General features: G+C 33.8%; 1 protein-coding gene across 3 annotated transcripts in view; it reads right to left on the reverse strand.

Moving 5' to 3' along the window:
- Positions 1 to 22,642, reverse strand: part of Fut8 (fucosyltransferase 8) — a 316,775-nt gene that overhangs the window by 112,745 nt on the left and 181,388 nt on the right. The gene's annotated exons all lie outside the window — the stretch shown is intronic.

Genomic DNA, 22,642 nt, shown 5'->3' on the forward strand with positions numbered 1-22,642 from the left:
AAGACTGCCCCATGGGGGCTACATAGTAATGGCAAGTGTCCATATATGAATGAAGTACAGAAAAATTTTACTACAAAATAGAAAAAGATCATGTGACTGCTAGCTTTGAAGATAGAGAAAGGACCATGAGCAAAGAATACAATGAATGGAAGGTACCATGCACCCCTGTAATCCCAGCAACTTGGGAGGCTGAGGCAGGAGGGTCACAAGTTTACCTCACCAATTTAGGGAGAAACTGTCTCAAAATAAAAAGGGCTAGGGATGTAGCTCAGCAGTAGAGTGCCTCTAGGTTGAATTCCCAGAGACACAGACACACAGAGAAATTCAAAGAATGCATTCTTAGAAGCTAGAAAAGGTAAGGAAACATTCTTTCCTATATGTTCCCTAGGAAATGCAGTCCTCTTGACACCTTCACACTCAGTGAAACTCATTTCAGATGTCTAGCCTCCAAAACTGTTTAGAGAATAAATTTCTGTTGCTTTAAGCTGTTGTAAAAAATATGGCCGATTTTTAACTCAACATCTAATTAAATGAGTAAATGTCTATAAAAGTACCCATAGTGTCTAGCAATAAATTTCATGAAGGCTACTGTTATGATGGGTTATAATATCAAAAAATCTGGGACATCTAATTCTTACCATCAAAATTTGTTTAAGGGAACTTGATTTTTAAATGTAGTCAGCAGAACTTAAATGCAGATGTCAACATAGTCCTTTGATGTGAAGAATATGATGATTTTCTTAGAGCTTTTCTAACATTTAAGTATCATGGGAGCCAAATTACCTATGCTACTTCAGAATACATGTTTAGTAAAGAGGCTATTGTAATAGTTATACCAGAGAATGATAATTACCTGTGAAATTGTATGTATTAACTCTGAACAGGGGCATTAAAAATAACCATCCTCCAATCAGAGTGTCTGAAGTTAGAAAATGTGAATGAAAACCCTTCATTTGTACATAAAATTAGGAGCACAATTATCCAATTATAAGCGCACACACACACACACACACACACACACACATATATATATATGTATACACACATGTATATGTACATTCACAAATGAAGTATGTACTGATATACAGTTTTTAAAACAAATGGTTTTTTAAAAACTTGACTCTTTATTTTTCAGAATTAAGATGGCTAGTTTTTAGGAAAACAATCTAAAAATAAAATGTCCACCCTTTTAGGATTTATTGTGGTAACAACAGAACATATAACAGGGATGTTCTTTTTTGGAATAATTTAGTGATAGAAAACTCAGACAATAAAAAGAGCATGTCTATATTCTCTTTTTATTTCTTCAAATATTTATGGAATAATATCAGGGGCAAAACAGGCATGAAAAAAATCACAAATGGGGGCTGGGGTTGTGGTTCGGCAGTAGCACACTTGCCTGGCATGTGTGAGGCACTGGGTTCGATTCTCAGCACTACATATAAATAAATAAAATACAGATCTATCATGAACTAAAAAAAAAATCTTAAAAAAATAGCATATGATCTTTTCCATATATATTCATCAAGTATTAAACCAAATCTAATTCTAACAAAACATAATGAAACTAGTGATTTACATTGCATTATTATATATAATAATCTAATCCAACTATGTATAAAGTATAGATAAAGATTAGTACTTGGGAAATCAATAAAAAAACATATGAATATCTTTATTTCTAAACCCCATCCATAGAAGAGTCAACCTGTATGAATAGTTTCTTTTCTGAATACTCAGGAAATTAGATGTTCTCTTATCATATTCACTCTGCAGAAGATATACAGAACTTCCATTTCTGGCCAAAGTGCAGGAAAAGCACTCAGATTTACCATCCCACCTGAAATTACTCAAAATCCAGCAAAATGTAAGAAACAGTGAAATAATAAAATTCAATAAGGCAACAAAATGCAGTGATGGGGTAGGGGTCAATAAATGAGGAGAGCCCTTCAGCTGCCCCAGCTTACTTAAGAGAATATGTACAAAATAGTGCAGACGGGAGAAAATCCAGGTGGGGTCTAGTAAATTCCCTGAGTTGAAGAATAGAACTAAAAGTGTAAGGAGCAAAACAAACAGAATTCAGATAACAGAACATTACAGAGAAGAGGGCTGGACAGAAACAGAGTACTAAAGAGAACTACAGAGGTAATCCTTGATGATCAGCAGATACTTCTACCTATGACACAGAATGGAAGATTTCATAAATCATAGGGCATTGATTAGAATGCTTAGAAGAATTTGGCCCCAGTAGTTGGGAAATCAGCCCTACACTAAACATTGATTAGGTCCTGAATAACAATTCTTAAAACCAAAACCCAAAAGGATCAAACTATTTTCAAGAAATTTAATTAAATCCTTAAAGAACGTGTAAGAATATTTTTAAGAACCAAAGTTTCTAGTAACAAACAAGGTAAAATTCATGATGTCTAGAATCCAACCCAAATTTATAAGATTTGTAAAGAAATAGGAAAAGACAACCAATAAAGATGAGAAAATTAATCAATCAATAAGTACAAACTCAAAACTGGCATGTTAAAATCAGCATATAAAAGCAGTTATTAAGACTGTATTTTTACATGTTCAAATGATAGAGACATAGGGCTTGGGATGTAGGTCAGAGCTTGCCTAGCATGTATGAGGCCCTGGGTTCCCCCCACAGTAGGACATACAGGGAAAGTGTTGTAACACAAAAGAGGAAAAAAAATAGCATTTACTACAGATTTCCTATTAGAACTTCTCCCTTAAGAAACTAAGAAAAAAAAATAGCAAATTAAATCCTAATTAAGCTGAAGAGAAATGACAAAGATAAGAGAAAAGAATCAATTAAATGGAAATAAGAAAAAGAATTGAGAAAAGTCAACGAAACTAAGCTAAGAGAACTGATTCTTCAGGAAAAATCAATAAAATCGACAAACTTTTCTCTAATGGGCCAAGTAGCAAATAATTTAGGTTTTATAGGCCAACAGATAAAATCATGCCTATTACATAGGTAAATATCTAATATTTTAAATGCAACCATTGTGAACTATAAGAAATAAGGTGTCTGGTAGGATTTGGGCCTACTGAATCAACTACAGTTTACTGACTCCTGTTCTAATCAGACTGATGAGGAAACATGGAGGGAATACTTCCCAACTCATTCTATAAAGTCAGTATTATTCTGACATCAAAACCAGAGAAAAAATATCACATGAAAAGAAAGTTAAAGTCTAATATCCCTCATGAACACAGGTACAATGATTCTTTAAAAATTTTAGCAAATCAAACTCAACCATACGTAATGAGTAAATCATGCCTTAATGGGGTTTATCCTAGAAATGAAAGGTTGGCTTATTAAGAAACAAATCAATATAATTCACCATTAACAAAATTTTATGAAACATATGATCATTTAAACAGAAAAAGAACTTGACAAAAATGTAAATATACTTTCCTGATGAAAAATATTAGTAAAATAGGAAATTAATGGACCCTCCTTACCTGATAACAGCCATCTATGAAAAACCTGTTGCTAATGCCATGTTAATGGTAAACAATGAATATACCGCCCCCCAACACACACACACATAGGATCAGGAACAAAACAAGGATGTCCTCTCCCAGTACTCCTATTCAACACTGTTTGGAGATCCTAGATCTCCAAAGTGGAAAGGAAGAAGTAAAGCTATCCTTGTTCATAGATTGAAAATCTGATTAAGGGTTTAATAAGGATGCAAAATGTAAGATTTGCATACAAAATTTAACTGTATTGTAGCAAAAAATAATAGGAAATTGATATTTAAAATCACATTATTATTTATAATAGCACCAAAAACACAAGAAAGATTAAGTATAAATCTGGCAAAAAATAGGCAAGACCTATAAACTTCAAATTATAAAATAATGTGGAGAAATCCCGCTAAATTGACAAGGTAAATATAAAATCACATGGAAATGAAAAAAATCTAGAATAGCCAAAAGCAAATCTGAAAAAGAAAGAAATATGATATATCAAGACTTAGTATTAAAAGTACATATAATAATCAAGACAGGCCCTGGCAGAAAGATAGACAAAGAGGTTAATGAAACAGAACAGACACATTCCACTAATACACCAACACATAAATGGAATACTGATTTTTATTTTACAAGGTTACAAAGGTAATTTAGTGTTGAAAGGATAGTTTTTACATCAATAAAACTTTCAGAAGAGAGCAAAATATATACCTTTGTGACCTCTGTTAGGTAATGTTTTCTTAAAAAATTAATAAACTGGATTTTTTTGAAATAAAAACTCTTCTTTCAGAAAGATGAAGTTAAGGGTCAGAAAAGACAAGCCACAGGCTAGAAGAAATTAGTTTTTAATCTTATGTTTGTAAAAACTTCTATCCAGAATACAAAAGGACCCAATCATCAGAAAACAACTGCAGAGACACACACCAACAAAATAAACAACAAGATATAAACAGACATTGCACCAAAAGTAATATAAAAACAGCAAATAAGCACATTTAGAGACATTAAACATCATTAATCATTAGGGAAATATGGTTTGTGGCTGCATCACTAAATGTATAGACTATCCTGGATCATTGCTTATATTTGACACCCGGAACATGAAATAGTTCGTCACTAATTTCTTGCAGATGATCCTCATTCCCTATTTTAAAAGTCTTCTAAAATGTCAAAGTTGGGGTTAGGATTATGGCTCAGAGGGGAAGTGCTTGCCTTGCATGCATGAGACATTGGGTTCAATCCTCAGCACACATAAAGATACTGTGTTCACTATAACTAAAAAAATAAATATTTTTAAAAAGTCTTAAGTTATAGCCAGGAGTGGTGGTGCACACCACCATCAGATATCAGAAGGCTGAGGCAAGAAGATCACAAGTGAGAGGCCGGTCTGGGCAACAAAGCTAGACCCTGTCTCAAAATAAAAAATAAAAAGGGCTAGAGATGTGGTTCTGTAGTAGAGTGCCCTTGGGTTCAATCCCAATACAGTGAAAAAAATAAATAAACAAAGTCTACATATAAGTTTTTCTGAGATTTGATGGATAGTTAAAAATTATAAAGTTCTCCTGAATTAAAACATTTTATGAAAATCTTTAATGTAAACAAAAATATTCCCTTCTACTACCTAAAACTAAGCCCCACTCTTCATGGAGTACAATGCATCTAACTGAAAATATAAAATACAGTGAATTACTGCTTTGCAGAGAGAATATGGAAGAAAAACACCAAGATTTGTATTCTAAATAGAATGATTAAACAGCTCTCTTTCTCTCTCTCTCTCTTTTTTTTTTTTTTTTTGTACCAGGGATTCAACCCAGGGGCGCTTAACCACTGTGCCATATCCCTAGCCCTTTTTTATGTTTTATTTTGAGTCTTGCTAAGTTGCTTAGGGTCTCAATAAGTTTATGAGGCTAGATTTGAATGTGTGATCCTCTTGTCTCAACTGGGTCACTGGGCCCAGCTAAACTTTTCTTTTCATAAATGCATTAATAATGCATCTAAAATAGGTTACCTTCCTTGAAAACTTTCAAAATTATGCCATGAATGCTTAAAGAATAAAGATCTTAATGAAGAATCCAAGCACCAATAAAAAATATTAGGAATGAAAGAAGATGATAGAGAATTTTAAAACTCATCACAAAATACTATAAACATTTTCAGACACCTAGTTTTAAAAGATGGAAAAATAATTTCTAGAAGAATGAAAATGCCAACATAGATTCAATACAGAAATTTTATCAGATGTAATTTTTTTGTATTAAAAGACTAAATCTGGATATATACATATATACATATATATTAGTTTTATAAATCTTCATAAAATAATTATCTGAATGGAAGTTTTCTAGGAAATATCCAAAAGTTCTAAACTCCATTCCTTATTATAAGATTGACATAAAAGTAGACAAGGTTAATCAAAGGAAGGAAAATTGAAGGTCAGCTTAATTATATACTGAGATATCATCTCAACTCTAGTTAGAATGGCAATTGTCAAGAAAACAAGTAACAATAAATGCTGGTGAGGATGTGGGGATGAAAGTACACTCATGCTTTGTTGGTAGGACTGGAAATCAGTACAACCACACTGGAAAGCAGTATGGAGATTCCTCAAAAGACTAGGAATGGACCCATCATTTGACCCACTCGATATAGTGCTACATGCATACTAATATTTGTAGTAGTGAAACCCACAATAGCCAATTTATGGATCCAGTCTAGGTGTTTCAACAGATAAATGGATAAAGAAAATGTGTGTATGTATGTATGTATGTATATATATATTATACACACACACACACATACATACATACACACACACACACACACACACACACACACACAAAATGGAGTTTTCTTCAGCCATAAGGAATGAAATTATGTCATTTTTTTGGTAAATGGATGTAAATGGAGACCATCAAACTAAGATGCTAAGTGAAATAAGCCAGATTCAGAAAGTCATGGGTCAGATGTTTTCTCTGAAGATGCCACAGCTAGAGAGAAATAAGGGTTTTTTTTTTTTGGGGGGGGGGGCAGGGCAGTGGTGGACTAAATAGAAAGAAGAGGGGAGTACAGGAAGGGAAGCAAGAGTAAGGGTGTAGGGATGGGAAAGGGGAGGAATAGCAGAATGAAACTGACCAAATTATACTATGTGAATGTATGAATATATCACAATTCCACTCTCATGTATAACTACAGTGCACCAATTTAAAAAAAAACAAAACGAATAGAAGAAAGACCAATAGAATACAGGTAGGGGATTAGGAGGAGAAGAAAGAGGGGGTTAAAATGGAGCAAATTAACTTATATGCATTCATGAATATGTCAAAATGAACCCCACAATTATGTAAAACTATAATGCACTAATTAAAACAAATAATAAAACTCCTAAATGATATTCAAAAATAAAGAAATACATTAAAATATAAAAGAAAATGTGGTATGTATATACAATGAAGTTTTATTCAACTATAAAGAAGAACAAAATTATGTCATTTATAGGAAGACAGATGGAATTTGAGAGTATTATGTTAAGCAAAATAAATCAGACTCAGAAAGTCAAGGGTCATATTTTTCTCTCACACATGCAAGCTAGAGAGGAAAAAAAGTGGATTTCATGAAATTAGAAGGGAGACAAGTAGAGGAGAGGAAAGAGACTAAGGGTAGAAGGTGAGGAGGGAAATAAAAGGTACTGGGAAATGAAATTGACCTAATTATGTTATGTGCATGTATGAATATGTCACAATATATTCCATTATTATGTATACTTTTTATATACCAATTAAAAATACAATACGAAGGCTGGAGTTGTGGCTCAGTGGTAGAACACTCGCCTAGCACATGCAAGATGCTGGGTTCGATCCTCAGCACCACATAAAAATAAATAAAATAAAGGTATTGTGTTCAACTACAATTAGAAAAAAAAGGATACAATTAGATAGATTTTATCCAAAGAACACTAGGTTGGTTTATGATTTGAAAAGATATTAATGTAAATTTATTACATTAACAAACCTTTTTTCAAATTTTTTTTGTCATAGGTGAACACAATGTCTTTATTTTATTTTTATGTGGTGCTGAGGATCAAACCCAGTGCTTCACGCATGCTAGGTGAGCGATCTACCTCTGAGCCACAACTCCAGCCTCCATTAACTAATTTAAAAAAATAAAATACTGTCTTAATAGAAATAAAAATTCATTTGATGAAATTCAATACTATGTAATATAAATCTCTAAGCAACAAAGACTAAATGGAAGGTAAATTCCTTCTCTCAGTAAGGAGTATATATCAAAAATTCATAGTAAATATCATATTCCCTGGATCAAATCATCAGATGCATTCTTTTTAAAGTTAAGAACTTTTTAAAGTTAAGGAGAAAAAGAAGACTTACAAGTATAGAAAAGGGAGAACCAATCATTACTCACAATGACAGGAACTTTAATTTGGAAAATTCAAGGTAATCTACAAACTACACTAATAAGAGGGCTCATGGAATTTGCTAGAAAAAACACCTATATATAAATATTAGTTACGTTTCTATGTAACAACAGCCACAAATTACAAAATGTACTTTCAAAAAACAATATCACCTTTATAATAGCAACTAAAAATAACTATAAAGTACCAAGAAATAAATCCAAAGAAAGAACAAGAAAATCAGTATGGATAAAATGATAAATTTTCGTATGTAAGCATTCCCCACAACTGACCTATAAACTAGAGAGTTTTTATTTTTGTGGTACTGGGGATTGAACCCAGGGCCTCGTGCATGCGAGACAAGCACTCTACCAACTGAGCTATATCCTGAAGCCTTTAAAAATAAACATTTTAAAAGTTTTCTTCATTGAATTTGACAAAGTGATCCTAAGTTCTTGTGAAAGAGTAAAATCTTCCAGAAAATGAAAGATTCAAAAACACAGTTATAGTACAAAAACAGTCTGATAACTGGCATAAACTCTGATAAATAAGACTAAAGCCAAATAAACCACCTAGACACAGAACCAAGTATTTATTTATTTATGGGCACCAGGGATTGAAACCAGGGGTGCCCAACGCCTTTCCAAATTTTGAGACAGAATCTAAGTTGCTGAGGTTTGCCTTGACATTGTGGTCTTCTGCCCCAGCCTCTCATCATTTATGAAAAGAGGCATCATTCTAAATTATTAGGGAAGAAAAAATTATTCAACAAATGATGCTGAGACAGTTGGCTTTCTGAAAATGTACCACTTAACCTGACAATCAAAACTTTAATGCTTTAAAAGAAGAAATTTGGAGTTCTTCATTGATGTTGGGCAAAAAGAAGAATATATCAAATAAGAATTTTAAAAGCCTAAATTATAAAAAGAAACATTTTTCTTACTACTTTAAGATTGAGAAATTCTACAATAAAGTGAATAAACAAGTCACAAAAAGAGAATAAAAATACATAATTAATAATAGATTATATAGATTGCATAAGAAGTCCTTCATATCTATGAGAATTAGACAAAACAACAGAAAACTACAAAATATATGATCTAGTAATTCACAGATAAGGATTATAATGGTTAATAACTCTAAGAAGTGACCACATTTTTTGGTAACTAGAATATTTCAAATTAAAATAGAGATAACCACTTCTCATCTTTTAGACAGGTGATGATTTAAAAGTGTGATACTGAATGAGTGAGGATATGGAAAAACTGGAGCTCTTTATGTACTGCATTAGGTTTGGGGAGCTGCCATTACAAAATACTATAATCAGGGTAGCTTAAACAACAGAAATTTCTTCTTATCAGAGTTCTGGAGACTAGAAGTTTAAGATCATGGTGTTGGCAGGTTTGATTTCTCCTCATATCTCATTTCTTTGCTTGTAGAAGGCTGCTTCCTCACACTTAACCCTCAACGTGGTCTTTCCTCTGTTGCATGCTTCCCTGGTATCTCTTTTGTATGTCTAAAATTCCTCCTCTTTTCAAGGTCATCAGTTCAACTGGATTAGGGACCAGTCTACAGGCCTCATTTTAATTTACCTCTTTAAATGCCTTACCTCCAAATACAGTTAGAAAATATTCTGAGATACTAGTGCTTTAATGCATGAATATTGGGGTCAGAATTCAACTCATTACGTATACTTTTGTGTGTGTGTGTGTGTGTGGTACTGGACCCTGGGCATGTGAGGCAAGCACTCTACCAACTGAGCTATGTCCCCAGCCCCTCAATACGTATACTAAAAGTAGAGATGTGCAACTGAAAACAATCTATTTACAAAATATTGCAAAATTACTAAGTTAAAGATACTCATGAATTAAGACCTAGAATGTGTTTTAATCACCCCAAAGAATTAACACATGTATAAAAGGAAATATGAGAAGTCTATTATAGAGTAATAGGTAAATAATTGTGGTTACTCATATAATAATAATCTATATTGCATTAACAGAATACACATATATATGTACACATCTACAAATTGTATTAACATAAAACAACACACTTTTATACTCACATATTTACATACTGCAAGAATAAAACGTATGATCAATAAGTATACACAATACTTGGAAAAATAATTCCTCTTGTAAATAAGGAAGAAAAATGAAATAAAGGAAGGGAAGTATATCTATATTTTTTCCTAACACTATGAAGCTAACAGGGCTAACTAACAGTATCAATATTTATTCGTTTAAGCAACAAAGACCTTGGGTTACATTATTTTCTGAGCTTTGCATACATGCGTGCGCGGGTGTGCGCGCACACACACACACACACACACACACACACACAAATAGCACAGATATCCCTTCAAAAATTAGATTAAAATTGTTCATAATTAAATTTTTACTCTCAACTTCTGGCATCATATAACATATTGAAATACTGTTATTAAAATATAATATGGAAAAATGTTTTAAATTTTTACATTGCTATCAGTGCAGTTGCCAAAATAAGATAACTTCACCTGATAAAAATAAATGTTAAAAAAAGAAAATCTATAAAGAGAATCAGTATCCTTTCAACAAACTACTAAGATTAACATATATTTGGACCACGTATAAGTATGAACTTAACTGTCTGAAAATTGGAATTATACTCAATGACTCACAGATGCTCATTTATGTTTCAATGAGAATTTTAAGTGGCCACCCATGGGACTAAAATAGTCCATGTCAAAGCAAAAAAAATAATTATATTTATACAAATGTCAAGCTTTACAAGAGCCTATAAAATAAAATAAAGAGCCAGGTTCTATATTCAAAGAAAATATCATTTTATTCAAGTAAGTTGCTTCCAGTGACTATACTTATCCATTTTATATAATGTGAAAATTTTTGCAATTACCATTTATAATATTCAAAATTTTCTATACCTTTCAGAGTCAGGTAGAAACCAAGATGAGGTAAAAGGATCAAGGAACAATATTGGTTTAACAGAATAATTACATGGGATATTCTGTATCCAAATTCAGTTCTCAGATACTATATCAACATTATTAGATGGGTCACCAGCTCAATTCTTCAAAGACACCTGTCTATGTTTACCTAGACAAGTATTTGCTATCATTCTAGACCATTCTTTTATCACCTAGCAGTTAAAACCAGAACATCAACTTTGTAGCTATTCATGCTCACTTCAAATGTGTTAAAAGAAGACATTTTGAGGAAAACTTATAAATCAGTGTAATGAGTAATATTTTAATAATTTAATAAATATTGAATTACTTAATTCAATAATTATTTAATAATTCAAGTAATATTTAATAACTCAAAATAATTCAACTTTAATAATTCAAGATTTTACCTCTAATTTTTTGACAGAAATGTAATTGATTACCTGTTTGTTTGGTCAGCATTACATTTCATTTGTGTTTAACTGAAAATATAATAAATACATAGAGTTGGATTTTTGTTGCTGTTGTTTCACTGCGTGCTGGGGACTAAATCTAAAGGCCTTGCACATCCTAGACAAGCACTATACCATTGAACTACACCCAGAGACCAAGTTTTATTTTTTTTCTTTTAAGGTATAAGATCATATCTAATGCATAATAAGTCAAGTCTCCATGAACTCCCAGTTGAGGTAATCACAGTTAACAGTGTCTCCTGAATTATTCTACAAATGTTCTATATATTGTTACAGTGGCAGCATATTCACCCCATGGAAATATCCTACAGTATTAATTCATCTCCTACTGATGATCATTTATTTCTATAACCACGTGTGCAATAAAAGTGTTTTTTGTCTCTCCTCCCTGCTCTGTGAGGGCACTCTTCTATACATAGCTTCTGAAATATTTCTGACACATGGTAATTTCTCCATGAATATTTCTGAATAAGTGAACTAACAAATCGTTTACTACTGATTAGAGCTAGGAGGAAAAAGAATAATGAAGTGGCAAACACAGGAAAAAATAACAAAGTTCTGCCATGAAACCATCTATATATTAGTGAGAGATGAAAAGATAACATTTGTAAAAGTAAAATATGAATAAATGAAAAATTCAAGTATTTTTTTAAAAATCCACTGTCATACTTTTTTAAATCTCAAGATGTACATTAGGAAATGAATACATCCAAAGAAAGAAAATGTTCAAGACTTAGGTCATTGTGGGAAGTTTAGACAATTATTCTAATCTTACTTGGTGTTATGGTTTGGATCTGAGGTGTCCCCCCAAACCTGACAAAGCAGGAATGTTCAGAGATGAAATGATTAAGATTATGAGAGCTGTAACCTTCAGTGGTTAAAACCATTTGAATGGTTTAACTGGGTGATAGACTATGGCTACAGGAGTGTCTTTAGGGCTTACATTTTGTTCCTGGCACCTCACTCTTTCTTGCTGTTTACTGGCTGTCATGAACTGACAGCTTTGTTATACCACACCATATCACTACAAGTTCTCCTCATCTCTGGCCAAGAGCTATGGAGTAGGCCCACTACGGACCGAATCTCTGAAAACATGAGCCAAAATAAACTTTTCCTCTTTGAATTGTTCTTGTCAGGTCTTTTGGTCACAATCACAGAAAGCTAACATAGAAATTGGTACTGAAAGTGAGGTCATTGCTGTGACTAACCTGATCATGTGGTTCAAAAGCCTTTGGAACTAGTTTGTGGGAGGAATTTTGAAAGTTTAGAGATACAGACTGAAAAAGCTTTAGAATGTTCTAAGTTGTGTTTAATAGGCCAAAACATACTTACTAAAGAGATTCTAAGTACTTTTGCCAGAGACAAGAGGAACGCCATCACAGGCTTGGGAGTGTAAAAGTAAAAATTCCTTTGAAAAGAGATCATGGGGCACCCTGCTTGCATGGGGGGCGGGGGGGGGGGGCGATTAGAAATGGTTTTACCATGCTTAGCTGTCCAGGCACTTAGAGGTCACTGCAACTGTGATCTGGGAGGCCTGGCTACTGCTCAAGATGGCAACAGACCTTGTCATTGACCACATTGTGCTGGTTCTGCAGGAATGCAGGATGTTGGACTTAGGGGGTCATGGAGGCTCCCACTGATATTTCAAAGTAAGGTCTGGGAGGCTAGGCAAAGTGAAGCAGGGTTGGAATCCTTGCAGATAGCACCTGAGAGGGCAATGAGTGAAGATGAGAGAAATTATGAGAAGCCAAAGCTGAAGCTGAAGTGGAGACCCAAGAGATAAAGAGATGTCAGTAACATGGAACATCTACCAAGGAAAGCTACAAATATCAAGTAGTGTTGTGGCTTTCCTCTTGTCTCTGGGAAAAGTACCTAGACTCTCTTTAGTAAGTATGTTTTGGCCTATTAAACACAACTTAGAACATTCTAAAGCTTTTTCAGTCTGTATCTCTAAACTTTCAAAATTCCTCAATAAAATCAGTAAGAGTATAAGTTATAGGTTATACATTAGTAAAAAATACAGATTATAGATATAAGATTTTGATAAGTGAGACAGGACAATTATAAAGCAAGAACTGTCACAGACAGGCATAAGACTCCACCTTGCTGCCTTCTATAAAAACTGTTACAAGAGCTGTTTCTGAGAAAATTAAATGAAAGCTGTCTTCTTATAAAAATTATTTTTCCTGTACTTTGTACCCCACAGAATGTAATCAACTCAGGATATAATGGTAGTCGTGATGAGCTACATCGTGGGTTTGAGTACATTTATGGGACTATACAACTTTAAAATAGATTATCGCTGAGCAGGGGCGATATTTTATTTTGACTCGCCATCTCAGAGGTTCAGTACATAATGGGTCAACTATATACTCTGAACCCCAAATCAGGCAGAATATCATGGCAGAATGGTGTGGTGAAAGAAAGCTGTTCAGTTCATGACAGCCAGGAAGCAAAGTGAGAAAGAGTAAGGGGCCAGGGACAAAATGTGAACCCCAAAAACATGTCCCCTTGGTGACCCATAGGTTACAAGTTTGCCTTGAGCCTCAGGTGAGAGTTTTGGACTTGGATTTTTGGGCAAGCTGGAATTATTAAGACTGTGGGAACTCTTGCAAATGACTGAATGTGTTTTTCACTGTGAAACAGGCATGAGTTTTTAGAGGCCAGGGGCAGAATGTATGGTTAGAATATGAGGTTCCCCAGAAGCTCATGTGTGAGCCAGTGCAAGAATGTTCAGAGGTAAATGATTAGATTCTAAGAATTATAACCTAATCAGTGGATTAATCCACTTGAATGGATCAACTAGGTAGTGATTATAGGCTGGAGGAGGAGTGTAGCTGGAGGAAGTAGGTCACTAGGGGAATGCTTCTAGGGTTCATATTTTGTCCCTGGCACCTTACTCTTTCTCACTTTACTTCCTGGCTGTCATGAACTGAACAGCTTTCTTCTACCACATCATTCTGCCATGATATTCTGCCTGATTTGGGGTTCAGACTATATAGCTGGCCCATCATGGACTAAACCTCTGAGAAGGTGAGTCAAAATAAAAATTTCCTCTTCTAAGTTGTTTTTGTTGAGTCTTTTGGTCACAGTGATGCAAAGCTGACTAGCACACTTGGTGAAAATACTGGCCCTATTATCAAGTTACTCTTCTTTTAAACACTATAGGGTTTTCTACACTACAATATTTCTCAACAATAAAAGCTAATTTTCTTCAAGAACTCACAAGGGCAAGAATCTCTGGTGAGACTTTTATCTCTGGGCATTGGATGTTACAGCAGATTACCAGTTTATTTACTAAGAAGACATGATAAAATAAACTACTGTAAACCTTGAAGACCATAGAATATTTCTGAATGTCTGGTCCAGGACCCGGCCCTAAAGTTCTAAGTACAAGCATCCTGCAATACAGTTACAAGGCCTTTATATAATGCAGGCAGTATGTCAAGTGGCTTATCATCCATAACCAGCCATTTCCTAGCATAAGTAAGAATTTAAAATACTGTCAAAAAATATTCAAGCACATCAAAAAGAAACTAAATTTCCGAAAGAAATTTTTGTTTCCTTTCAAGCACACCTTCAATTTTTGAGAAATGCTTTAAGGTCAAGATGAAATAGAGTTGAACCACTACTAAAACTGCACTTAGAGAAGAAGAGGGAAAACAAATATTAGCAAATAATTTGGGTTGTTTTCTTCTCTCTCTTCTTAATTTCTTTTTACAGAAATGATTATCTTACTTATATCCTGATCCTAGAATAGACACTATATTCTGACACCACTTTTTTTAAATTTTTGTTTTTACTTTAATGCTGATGACTGAGTCTGATTTTGCTTATTTCTCACTGATAGGCTAGAAAACTGAGCTAGGCAAAAAAAAATTAAGTGGTTTATTACAAATTTTGTTCCAGAAACCACTAAAATATTTGCAAATTTTTATTTAACTTCTAAATAAACATATCTTCAAATAATATTTCCATCTTTGGAATAGTAAATGTATTACTATGGAAATCTAATATTTTTTCTGCACAATTCAATGATGAAAATAAAGTAAGTTGAATTGAAGAAATGAAGGGAACTCCTATCAAAAAGGAGAAACACCTACGATTCTGGCAAAATTTGACTTTGAAAATATTAATCTCATCCTCTTCAAATTCTTTCCATGTGGTTGACTTAAATTGACCATCTCTATTTTCATCCCTGTTTTCATTTTAATGCAGCTTTAGAAATTCATATTTGAGATCAGAGTATTCAATGCATTACATGGTTCAATGTATTTTATGGAAAAAGTTTCCTAGCTCTCTAGAATCAACCGCTTCTTAACATATAAAAGCTAATATAATACAATATTTACTTCTCCCTAATGAACTCATCACCATTGCATTTCCTATATTAACAGATGAGTGCAGTTTCTGCATGGACTATTCTAAAAAAAAAATAGTGTTCTGATTTGTTTCTGTTGCTATTAGTTGTGTGCAGTATAATAAAGCTTTAAGATTATTCAAGTAATGATTAATTTAAAAAGAGAAGGAAGAAAAGCAAGCAAGTACTCAAACCTAAATTAGTCTAGATTTAAATAGATGCATTCATATATTCTTTTCTCCACAAAACAAGGATATATACAAAATATATACTCAGACACATCTAAAAGCTGCAACATGTACATTTATATTCATAGTAGAACACTTTAAAACAAGTTGATAGATTTCCATGACTCTAATATTTTTAATCCAAGGCTATGACATGTTAACGTGGCTGAATATTTATGACACAAAACCACTGGTTTTCAAAGGGCTTAAGTTTACAAATCACGTGCTTTTTCTTCTACTTATTTTGGTTTGTTCTTGAGTCAATGATGAAAATAATAACTATTATCATGTATAGTACTACCATTATATTCAAGGTCTATATTTATTATTTAATATGTATTATTTCATTCAAAAACAACTTTAAGATTCTAAATCTACTTAGTGTATAGTCAAAGCTGGAATCCAGACTTTTATTATTCTTGCTTCCTGTTAGCAGAATAAATTAAAACACATTAAGAATATTCATTGTGAGATGAATTAATTATAAACATTTGACCCAATGATAGCCTAATTTAGTTTTCTATACTGGTGACAGGTGCTAGAGCCAAATATCCTGTCTTTTTAAGACAGGAGTTCAGAATTCCTAGGCATCCAGAGAAAAATTGTGTTATGCTATCCTGGACTTTATCCCACTCACATCAAGCCACTCTGAGATATGTATCATCCTTAAAAGTATGGATAAGTCAGAGAATCCATCATCACCACTGAAAAAAATCATTCAAATTACTGGAAAAGCACATTATCTAGAACACCAGTATAGAAATTATTTTCTTTTTTTCAGTACTAAGGATCAAACCCAAGTGGGGTAGGGAAGGGGAGCATGGAAGGAATAGACAAACTCTAAATAGGGCAGAGGGGTGGGAGGGGAAGGGAGGGAGCATGGGGTTAGAAATGATGGTGGAATGTGATGGACATTATTATCCAAAGTACATTTTAAAGACATGAATTGGTGTGAATATACTTTGTATACAACCAGAGATTTTAAAAAAAGTGCTCTATATGTGGAATAAGAATTGTAATGCATTCTGCTGTCATATAGAAATTTTAAAAATTAATAGTCATATTAAGGATCAAACCCAAAGCCTTGCATAAGCTAGGCAACTACTCTACCACTGAGTTATAAATCTCTGGCCCTAAAACTATAGGAGCTAGAGGAAGAGAGATCTTGATAAGAGTTTTAACATATATTAGCTGTGTGACTTTGGGCAAGTTACTGAACATTTCCCAGCCACTATTTCCTCATCTATATAATGAAAATAACAATAGTACTACAATTTTATTTTGAGGAATAAATTCTCCATAATAGTAAGAGCTCAATAAATGTTACCTATTAACATTTTTATTGTGTGCTTTTGTGGAATAGCACAAAACACTCTGAAGTATATCCTACCTCCCACCATTTTTCTAAAGAACATAAGGAATGTGACAACAGCTTCCTGGTATTATACTGCTGAGGTAAACTCAGTCACTGATCTTTAAAAAAAAAAAAAAAAATTCTACATATCACAGTAAGCGTTTAGATAGGACCCTCCCTAGAAAACACAAAGGACTATAATGTATAGCAAAAACAATGATAAATTTTAAAGATTTTTTTAAAAAGGAATACCTTACATTATCAACATCTTATATAGTTGATGTTTTAGGTTTGATATTCGTGTATTTGGTTTTTTATTATGCTACTTGGAGATGTCAGGTGAAAACTAACAAAATGTGGTAACTTCTCTAGCTGTGATGAAAACCTACACCACTGCCTGTATTAGTTCTGAGATGTCCTGAAGGCCTGTTTCTCAGTGTCCTAATGCAAAGCAACCTGGTTCCCTTTCAAATGTGCTACTCTTCTTAATAAGGAGCTATATCTTCTTAAAAAAACTCTTCATTTTCCTTATATAAAAAATAATTCACTTTAATTATAAAGCATTTGGGAAAATCCCAGGAAAGTGTAAAGAATAAGATGAAAAATTATCAACGTTCAAACATTTTATAATTAAAAATGTAATGGATATTCTTACCTATTTCTTCTATTTATATAGATTCTATTTTTGTTTTTGCAAAATGACATAATTCTATTAATATGTCTTTGTATTGCATTTTTAATCACTATATCAACTGTCAGTCTATGAGCTTATTTATATGTCTATGTAGTCCATGTTTTACGATAATCCACATCACAAGTTAGGATAATACTACCTACTGTTATAAATAAATATACTGTCAAATCTCAAAAAAAAAAAAAAAAGTTCCAGATGTGAACAAGAATATGTCAGTTTTAAATAGCACACCATTCCAAGCAGCATGATGAAATCTCACTCAGTTCTGCTATGTCCTACCTGGGTCATGAATCTTTGTCTAGTGTATGTACACTGTATATGGTAATAGCCCTGTGTCACTTAGTAGCTGCTTGTCATGTAATTGTATTCAAGTAAGAAGGTCAGCCCCCCCAAAAAAAAACAATAAAAATTTTAAAAAATAAATAAAAATTTTTTAAAAAATAATAAGGAGCTGTTCCACCAAGGAGCTTTTTCCTTAATCCTCCCCCAGCCAGGTTGAATTTCCCAAATCTCTCCTCTCTGCTTCCCTTTGCTGTCAAATCGTGATAAAAGGAGCCAAAAGTACTCACACACCCCTTTTACATTTTGTTTAGAAAGTTCTTCCACTAGTCTATCACTTTTAAATTCCACCTTTCACAGTCTTTAGGCAAGTTCTTTACTACTTCCTAAGTACGATGGCCTTTTCTCCAATTTCCAACAGAATCTTCGTTTCTATCTGAGACTTGTTCCCCACTTCTATTACCTTCTTGCTCCTTACTAGAATCACCGATGAGGTTAAGGAATGTGATGGCTTCCTGGATAGAGACAATCTGAATCTTTTCCTGCTCTCCACCTTCCATAACAAATCCAGACAAAGTTATCAAAAACAACAGAGGTAGAGAGAAATAATGTTTAAGAAATAAAAAGAAAGAACTGGGATTTCAGGAGCTTTCCTCCCTTATCAATTTAGAGAACCAGATTCCTTAAAGTATCAATGATATACTCTTAAATAACAGTTGACAACAAGTGAGGGAAATCAGATATTCTTTTTGACAAAAACAACATTTAATCCTTTAAAGTGATCCAGAAATCTAATTCAAAACAAAACCAGAGGGGCTGGAGTTGTGGCTCTCACCTACTGTGTGTGAGGCGCTGCTGGGTTCAATCCTCAGCACCACATAAAAATAAATAACTAAAATAAATTAAATCTCAGCCATGGAGCATATTTCATGAATCTACCATGCGGCCAGCGCAATGGTTTCATTAATGAGGTTCTTGGCATAAAAGTTAGCTAGTGAGATCGAAATAAACACACAGACTCAGTTACCTTTTTCTATGACCAGGTCCGAGACGGCTCCCCTCTCTGGTTCCCTCCTCTAACCGCCCAGCAGGGCAGCAAGGATTACTCAGGGCTAGCAGGAGAGAGAGAGCGAGATGCCAGGGAGTAGCCTTTTATTGGGGAGCAAGAAATTCAGGGGAGAATTCCATCCAATGAAGGTTGAAGGGGGGCCGCACTCCAAGGTCAGGGTCAGTGATTGGGTCTCCGGGGTCAGTGGTCAGTTACACCCCCACACGGACAGGTTCTCTCAACAGGAGAGGGCGGGGAAAACTCCGACACAGCCAGAGCGCCTCAGACCCTAACCAGGAGTCACCCAGTCACGTGTGAGAATGGCTCCCGACACATGAATGCCAACAAAACCAGTAAAGAGCAGACAACACTAAAGAAGCTGAGGCTGGCAGGTTCTCTGGCTAACTAAATCTGCATATGTATATTTTTGCCTTTTGTCCCAATTTGTCTCCTCTTATAAAACTGTCTTTGCTCTTGAGTTCTCTGAATTGGTGATTTGAGACAAAGTCTCTCTACTTGTCTTTGTAGTTGACTTTGAATAAACCTATTTTCCTGCCAATTTAAACCCATAATATTTGTGGAATATGATGAGCAGTAATGCCTAGCCTCTTGCCCCCACACAGTAACAAAGCATATCCACAAGTAATAATTTTCCACTTGGAGATCAGCTACCATGTATAATTCAACTCCATGAACAAACCTTGGTGCCATTTAAGTGCTGATATATGGTAAGTGCTCAAGAAACATCTACCAAATGAATGATGCTTTCAAGAATGCTTCAATAGCAGTAGCTTTCCAATAAGTAGAAAGAGTGTTTCCCACAAAAGATAGAAATACATGAAATGCATCAATCCCAATGCTGAGGATACACTCTGATTTAGGTTTAGTTTCAATAAATCAATAGATAGCAAATCCAAAGGGATTATTTGTATCCTAGAGGATAAACTGTCCAGTTCTAAAATGAAATGTCCTTTAATTTTAAAATGAAATTATGAGACAGAAAGAATTACATTCCTAAAATGCAAGCCCAATATCACATCCTCTACTAGAGTCCTTGTTTGCTTTTCACCAAAGGGTGTTGTCTCTCCCAAGCCCTTGATAATTAAGAAAGATTTCACAGAGAACACAATTCCCCTGTAAATGTCACTGCTTGAATGGACAAAAATAGGTCATAAGTCAGCTTTTCCTCAATCCATAAATATTGCTGCCATTCCTTTATCCATAAATTACAAATGTGTACTTTATTTCAATTCATATTCTTACAATGTTTTCCTAAACTACTTTCCAACAGAAGAACAACTATAGCACAAAATACAAAGTGAAAACCATCCAAAGGGATTCAATGACTATTCTAAAAATGAAGCTGGGTTCCCCCCCCCCAAAAAAAAGTGTAAAAATTTTTTTTAAAAAAAGTTGCAAAAGTACAAAATTGCAGAAAGGCCTTCATAATTATTTTCTCAGTTAATAAGCAAATAGAAGCTTTCTGAAGAACTAGGTGAGATCTGGAAGCAATGACCTTTTGTTCATTCCCAGTTTTGTTTTGTTTTGTTTTTTTAAACATCATCTTGCTATACATTTTAGACCTTTTTAGTTATAACCAACTCACACAAAGATACACAAAAAGCCTGCTTTAACAGTGCATACTTCTCAAGGTTTATGTGCTAGAATAAGTCTTAAAGAAAACAACTTATTTTCAGCTGAGATATTATTAAAGATAGTGTAGCTTATCTGAGAGATTTAAGACCAAAATAAAGACTCTCTTCAGTATCCCTTAATGTTACCAATGGAAAAAAAAAAAAAAATGACCTGTTTGCAACATCACAATCAACACAATTTAACCTTTAATAGCTTAACTGCCTTTCATCTAACAGTATTAAGCTGCTTTGCCAATGATAATCAAGTTACACAAAATCCCAGTGAGGTAAGCATTATCAACAATTGAAAGTTAATCCTTTTAAAGAAAGATCTGGATTTTTTGGGTATGTACAGGCTGCAATGTAACATAGTTGTCAGAACAAGGGAGTTTAAGTTCAAAAATACAATGTATTACAAGCTCTCAAAAGAAGAATCTCATGCACCTTTCATGTTCTTAAAAACTACAGTCTAGGCCTGGGGTTGGGGGCAGAGCTCATGCCTAGATGTGTGAGGCATTGGGTTCGTTTCTCAGCACCACCTATCAGTATAAAAAAATAAATAAATAAAATAAAGGTCCATTGACAACTAATTATATATATATATATATATATATATAAAAAGAAAAAAAAAAACCTTCAATCTAAACCTGAAGTGAATATCAACGTTTTTTTTTTTCTTTCATTGAAAATAATAACTAACAATTGGCCCAGAAAAAGCCATCTATCATTAATACCAAGTCCAAGGGTAAATTATTTTCATGTTAAAATGGAAAAATTTTGAACTCGCTCTACATTCATTTAAGTAACTTTAATGTAATCACACAGCCATTCTCAGGAGAGAACAGTTAACCTTTTGTATAACATTTTGTTTCTGAAGTGTTACAGAACTGGGGCCTTCTGAGAAACTGAGGCAGCAAAAAGGACCCCCCTTTTCAAACTCGACTCTTGTGATCAAATCAGAAAGATTTTAGACATGTAACTCATAGTAGTAGGCGTGAGTTTATAGAAAGGATAAAAAAAAAAGGAAAGGGGACACTCTCAAGGGAGGGAGCGGTCCTCTCAGAGAAGAGAGGGACAATGTGCCTTTCCTACACTCCAATTATATTGGGGATCCCAGACATGTTTCCAGAGAGTCTAGCCCAGGTCTACCTCTTGACTTTTAACTGACAGCAAGATGACATCAGAATTTCAAGTCCCCATTGTCATAGCAACTTTAGGTCACCTTGACCCATGCTAACCAGTTCTAATTGGATTCTTTTTTTTTTTTAACCCATTGGAATTAAAATTCCAAATTTTAATTGTATTCTTTGTTGACTACCTTTGTTTTAATGTTTAACAGAAAAAAATTATTCTAGGTCCAAAATTTTTTTACTCAACATTTAAATTCCAAATAATATAGAATTAATACAAATCATATAGCAAAGAATTCTAAAAAGTGAATGCACAATGAGTCACATGATCTTTAATAATCTGCACAGTACCATCTTGCATATTGATTTCTTTTATGCTATCAATTGGATTCTTAACCATACATTCTTACAGATTTTATGGTAAGGAAGACCTCCCCTTATCTCCCAGAGTCTTAGGATCTGGCCACAAAAGTCTCCCTCTTCAGGGTAACTTGAGTCCTCTTATCAACATTATTTGGAGCCTGCATTTCTCCTGCTTTTGAAAGGTAGTTTGCTCTGGAATGTGGCATATCCTGTCCATTTATGCC

Source organism: Callospermophilus lateralis, chromosome 3, assembly GCF_048772815.1.
Source record: "Callospermophilus lateralis isolate mCalLat2 chromosome 3, mCalLat2.hap1, whole genome shotgun sequence".
NCBI classification, from domain to species: domain Eukaryota; kingdom Metazoa; phylum Chordata; class Mammalia; order Rodentia; family Sciuridae; genus Callospermophilus; species Callospermophilus lateralis.